At 39.2% G+C, this 5,916-nt stretch overlaps 1 pseudogene; it reads left to right on the top strand.

Annotated features, from left to right (window-relative positions):
* Window positions 1-2,017: 2,017 nt before the first annotated feature.
* On the top strand, window positions 2,018-2,554 carry LOC102497168 (ADP-ribosylation factor-like protein 5A pseudogene; annotated as a pseudogene).
* Window positions 2,555-5,916: the final 3,362 nt, after the last annotated feature.

Below are 5,916 nucleotides of genomic sequence, written 5' to 3'. Positions count from 1 at the left end.
ACACACACACACACACACACGCCCGGCGTGAGTTTAAGCCACCACCTCCAGGACTCGAACTGCACTCAACTACATGGGAGTCCAGCAACATAGCCATTATGCTAACTGCTGGTCCCTAGAAATTAAAAGTTAAAGAAACAAAAAAAAATTTGGATATTTTTCTCCTATGGTTTTTACCCAAGAAGGGACTCCAAACGATGAGCTACAGTTGCCATGATACAGACAGAAAGGAGCAGACTCAGGAGAAAAACCATCCTCTGACCAGGGAACTGAGAAAAGTGGTCCCTTCCACATTTTTGGGAAATATTTTATGTTCTTTATTTCCCCCTCTCTTTATGTTTACTTATTTCCTCCATTAGCAAGAGAGATAGAGAAAGAGGAAGAGAAAAGGGGAAGGAAGGGGGGAGAGGAGGAAGAAAGAGAGAGAGAGAGAGAGAACTCCTAATACCCAATAGGGTCCTGATAACAGAACCCACTCCCAGCCTTCAGCCAGCCTGGATCATAAGCAAATTGGTCATAGGCCAGTGTGTGCCTGGAGTATTCAGGTTTCCAAACTTGAACTAGAAACTTCCCAGGTGGGAGTGCCTTTTACCACTCCTCTCTTTTCTACCCTATCTTATCCTAGGGCAGCTCCCATTTTAAGGAATAACAGAGGAATAGGTATTGAAACTGTGAGGAGAACCCCATTCTTTTGGGCAGAAGTACTGAGTGAAGAGCCCTGGTGGTCTGGAGTGGGAAGAAAATTCCCATGATTTTTTTTTTAATTTCAATTTATTTATTTGCATTCATTCATTCACTGTACATCATTACAGCAATTCCCATAATTTTTTTCTCTGCATTAGTTCTCTTGCTGAATTGTCTCAGTGATAAGACCTAGTTATAGAGCGCCAACTCAGCAGAATGTAGGCAGTTGAAACTGCGAGGTAAACAGCATCTTTTTGGTCATCTAATGATGAAAAAAGAGTCCTACAAATCAGGAATCAGAACTGTGATAATGTTTAGAGATGAGATATCTGTAGAAAGACATCACGTAATTCAGAGTACCCACTGGCACACTTCTAGGGCTGATTCCTGACTGATGCATCATGGGACAGAACAAGATTTTGAAAACATGACCATGGTACAAACTACTGCCACAATCCCAAGCTAACCATCAGGTGAGGCAGACCCAAAGCAGAGGCTTTGAGAACAGAACTGAAACTGGAATTTCCACCAAGAGAAGGTGCTGATAATTTAGGGTCCTAATCTAATGGATTGCCTGCCAAAACACACAAATAGCAACAAAAAACCTCCAGAGGACTTTAACTGTACCTAGAGCCTCATAAAAATATCTAAGATAAAATCAAGATTACGTGACCATCAAGAGTGAGGAAAATGTGGTTTGTTCTCAAGGGCAACAATAAAATGTGCAAATATCAAGGTGACTGAGCTGCTGAAATGGTCAGATAAATACTTTAAAGCAATTATTACTATTATTTATGAGAAAAAGTAACAATACGTTGAATGAATAGAAATACAGAAGTTCTCAGGAACCAGCAGATGGCATAATGGTTACACCGTGGACTCTCACAGAGCTGACCATGGTTCCAGTCCTGGCCCGGGTAGCTTAAAACTCATGCTGGGCACGTGGGCATGTGTGCCCATCATTCTCCACTCTTGGGGGGTTATTTCTTCCTTTCTGTCTCTATGTCTCGCTCTCTCCGGCAAGCATACAAGTCCTATAGCAAAAATCTCTCCCTCTCTAAAAAAACAAAGAGAGAGAGAGAGAAATATGAAAGTTCTCTATTTCTCAGTACAGGTATAGAAACTATAAGAATGACGTGGGCATTTAAAAACTACAAACACACAAGGACGGCGGCCCGCTAGGCTTATCACAGACTGGAAGCCGGAGGGCGGCCAGTGCGGGAGCAGCAGCGGCGGAGGCGGGAGGCTCCAGTGCATCTCTGTCCTGCTGAGCCTGAGCCTGAGCCCCAGAGGCCAGGCGGCCCTGTGGTTGGAGGTGGTCCACTGCTCTAGAATGGGAATTCCCTTTACCAGGATATGGAGACCATTCAATCACCAGGAGCAGAAAGTTATCATTATTGGGCTGGATAATGCAGAGAAAACTACCATCTTTGACCAATTTTCTATGAATGAAGTTGTACATACATCCCCTACAATAGGAAGTAATGTAGAAGAGATAGTAGTTAATAATACACGTTTCCTAATGTGGGATATTGGTGGTCAAGACTCTCTTTGTTCTTCCTGGAACACTTACTATACTAACTCAGAGTTCATAATAGTTGCTGTGGACAGTACAAAGAATTTCTGTAACCAGAGAAGAACTGTATAAAACGTTAGCACATGAAGACCTAAGGAAAGCTGGATTGCTGATTTTTGCTAATAAACAAGATGTTAAAGAATGCATGACTGTAGCAGAAATCTCCCAGTTTTTGAAAGTAACTTCTATTAAAGATGGCCAGTGGATATCCAGGCATGCTGTGCTCCTACTGGCAAGGAGTTGAACCGAGGACTTGTACTCATTACATTCCCCCCACGGTTTCTAGTTCCCTGAGGCTCATTCATTGTTCACTATTGGTTCCAGAATGCCTTTTCAATTTGCATTGATGTCTGTCTATGTTTCACTAGCCGTCTCTGTGAGGCTCTTCCAGCTTCTGTCTGATACCCAACCAAATGCTGCAAATAGTCAGTCCATGTAGGAGTAGCTCCTTATTTCAGGCACCACTAACAACCTGAAAATTTAGCATCATAAATTAACGAACTTATGAATTGGCAGTTTCACTTTCACTGAATTCCATTGGAACAAGAAATTAATGAGCCCACTCAGATTCCCAAAGAAGATATTCAGATTCTATTGCTCAGTGGGATGAATGCCAAAGAATATGTAGCCATCTTCAATTCATCTTACATAAAAACATAGTTTGTTTGTTATATTTTTGGGAATGTAGATCATACATATAGGTACAGATTTTCTAGATGTAATTGGATGTCTATGAAGGTTTTATTTTTAATAATTGCTTTAATTTTTCTTTTTAACATATACAATTTGGTCATTGAGTGAGAGTTTGAATGAGAGAGAAGGAAGCAGTTTAGAAATTTGAGAGGGTGAATAGATTCAGAAAGTCCAAGATGATTGCCAGGAACTATTACGGCACATTTGAAATTGGTATTCATGAATTAAAGTGTAACCAGTCATGTGATTGTGTGTTTTATCCAGCCACATATAGCTGCCTGGTAGCAAGATGTAAGCAGAGAGTTGTATTTTACTAGGATTATTGTTTGGCTAAATGAATACCACCAAATAACATTGGGTAGGGGAACTGATGTAACTTAAGTGGGGAAAAGGAAGAGAAGAGGTACATCAGTAATGTGAAGGAAAATTAAAATGTGATAGAAACACCGAAGTGGCAGCTGTAACTGAATAATTCTTAGACTTGAAGCATTAAATATAGTGACTACATCTCCCACTAAATCCATAATCAAGTTGATTGTTTCATGCATCTATGGTATGTCTACTAACTCATCTCATTTCCTAAACCCCCGTATGTATTTTAAACAACCACATTTTTTGCCTCGCAAATTTGTTCTTTTCTATTTATTTACTTTTTTTCCCCTTTTTGCCAGAAGGTGTGTGCATTTGTGTATGTGTGTGGTGGAGTGGGGGAATGAGAGAACACACCCCATGGGGAGATGGTCACACTGCAATCCCTACTCCTTCATTTCTTTTTCCTTTTAGGCTTTTTGGCACTTGTGCACATGCACTTGGTGTGTTTTTAAAGCTGTTGAGTCACACTAGAACTGTGCAATTTGTCATGTGGAATTCAGCTGCCTTAACCACCATGCCACTGGTTGACCCACAGATATGTTGCTTTCTAATCGGACCATTTGCATCCAATCTAGATTCTTTTAAGTCCAGTCAGTACATTGTAGCCAGAATGATATTTATTACTGTGAAGTCTAGTAAAAGCACCTTTCTGCATGAAAATCTTCCTTTACTTCAGGCTGAACTGTGACAGGTGGTAACACAGCTGGATCCACAGGAGATGCCCTGGCTCATAGCCCAGAGCCTCTCTGTACATGCTGGAGTGTGTGCACATTCCCTTGGTCTGGGCAAGCTGAGGCTTGAGGCAGATTGTGGTGTAAAGTCTTTGTAGGAGTGCCTGTCTCTCTTTCTTCCCCTTCTCTTCTCTTTCTGTCTCTCTCATGGAAGAAATAAACAAATTAAACTAGAAATGGAAAATTTTTGATAATAACATGTATGATTAGTCACAATGCAGTATATTCTAGATGGGAAATCACATTTTGTATGCTGTGAGGATGCTCAGGGAATGAGCGTAAATTAATTAATTAATTAAAAAAACGTCAGAAGAAAATGACAGTGCACTTGTTTTGTCCATATTTTTAGTTTAAAGTATTTTGTGAATCAATAAAATGTGGAAAAAAAGTTTAGTATGGAAGGAAGAGAAGGGAAAGGGAAAGGGAAAAACAAGTAAAAGTATGCTTAATTGACAAAAAAATGAGAAGCTATTTGCTGATAAGTTATAGAGTAATATCTTTGGCTTGACTGACATGCATACTCTAGTCTTTTCTGCTAGTAAAAAGAAATATACACTGTAAAGTTGTGATGAAATGTAATCAAATAAATTAATTCCCCCCCCCCGAACCCTAAAAAAAACAAGAAAACTTCCTTGAATTTTCTCTTAGGAATGGTCTCCTGCTACTTATTCAGCCTTAGTTTATATGATGTTTTCCAGGCATTACTCCCAATGTCCTCTCTGGCCTCCAGAGGGAGCAAAAATTGTTCCCTTGGCAGGGAATCCTTTGTTCTCCACTCTTAGTTAACTTCTGTTTATCCTTTAGATCCTCAGCTCCAGTGTCTCTTCCTCAGGGAAACCTTCCTTGACTTACATTAAATCCTCCCCTTATGGTAACTTTCAGTTCATTTCAGAGTAATTTTTATGATTTGATTTTATATTATTTATTTGATTGCCTGAGTAATCTCAGCGTTTTATGGACTAATAAGGGAGATGGAGATGCCGAATTATGGATTGTTATCATCCATTATAATGCCTGATGTATGGGTGTTCAATATATATTTGTAGAATATGGATGGGTTATTTTTATGTCTTCATTTTAATACCTTCACGGTATTAATATTTCTCTTTATATGTTTTGTTTGTTTTGTTATATGCATGTCTGAAGGTCATCTCAAAGAACCTGTCTTCAAGTTCAGAAATTCTTCTGCTTTATCAAGTCTGTTGTTAAAGCTCTCAATTGTATTTTTAATTTTTTTTTTCATTGAATTCTTTTAACTCTGATTTCTGGTTTGTTCTTTTAAAAATAAAAACTATTGACTATAATAGTCATTGAATATTTCACTGAGATCAAGTACTGTTTTTCTGATTTGATTGAGTTTTCTGAATTCTTTTGCATCTTGCCGAATTTCCTTAAAATCATTACTTTTGAGTTCTTTTAAATGTATTTCATAGTTTTCTCTCTGTGTGGGGTCTGTTGCTGGAAGATTACTATGTTTATTTTGGGGGTGTCATATTACCTTGCATTCTCATGTTTCTTGTGTTCCTACATAGACATTTGTAATTCTGGTGGAACAGTTGCATCTATCAATTCTATCGGATAGTTTTGTGGTGAAAGAGTTTTTCATGTAAATGGGTCTTATGCAATTTATTGGGTAGGATGCATTGAATTGGTTCTAGGTAGGCAAGGTAGTGTAATTTCTTCAACTGTTATCAGTGTTAGCAATGCCTGTGAGTGCTTCAGTGGCCTAGGCTTCAGGGGTTCGTGGCCTGGCATGATGGTTGGGATCTAACTCTGTTGGACATTCCTGTGGAATGTGGATGGATGGGGTGTCTTTGACAGCTTGGTTGTAGGTGAGGTCGCTTTCCTTGCTGCTCCCAT

Source organism: Tupaia chinensis, unplaced genomic scaffold (assembly GCF_000334495.1).
Source record: "Tupaia chinensis unplaced genomic scaffold, TupChi_1.0 Scaffold000037_21, whole genome shotgun sequence".
NCBI lineage: Eukaryota > Metazoa > Chordata > Mammalia > Scandentia > Tupaiidae > Tupaia > Tupaia belangeri.
Note: the sequence above shows the minus strand (reverse complement) of the source record. Positions and strands in the feature narration are given on the sequence as shown.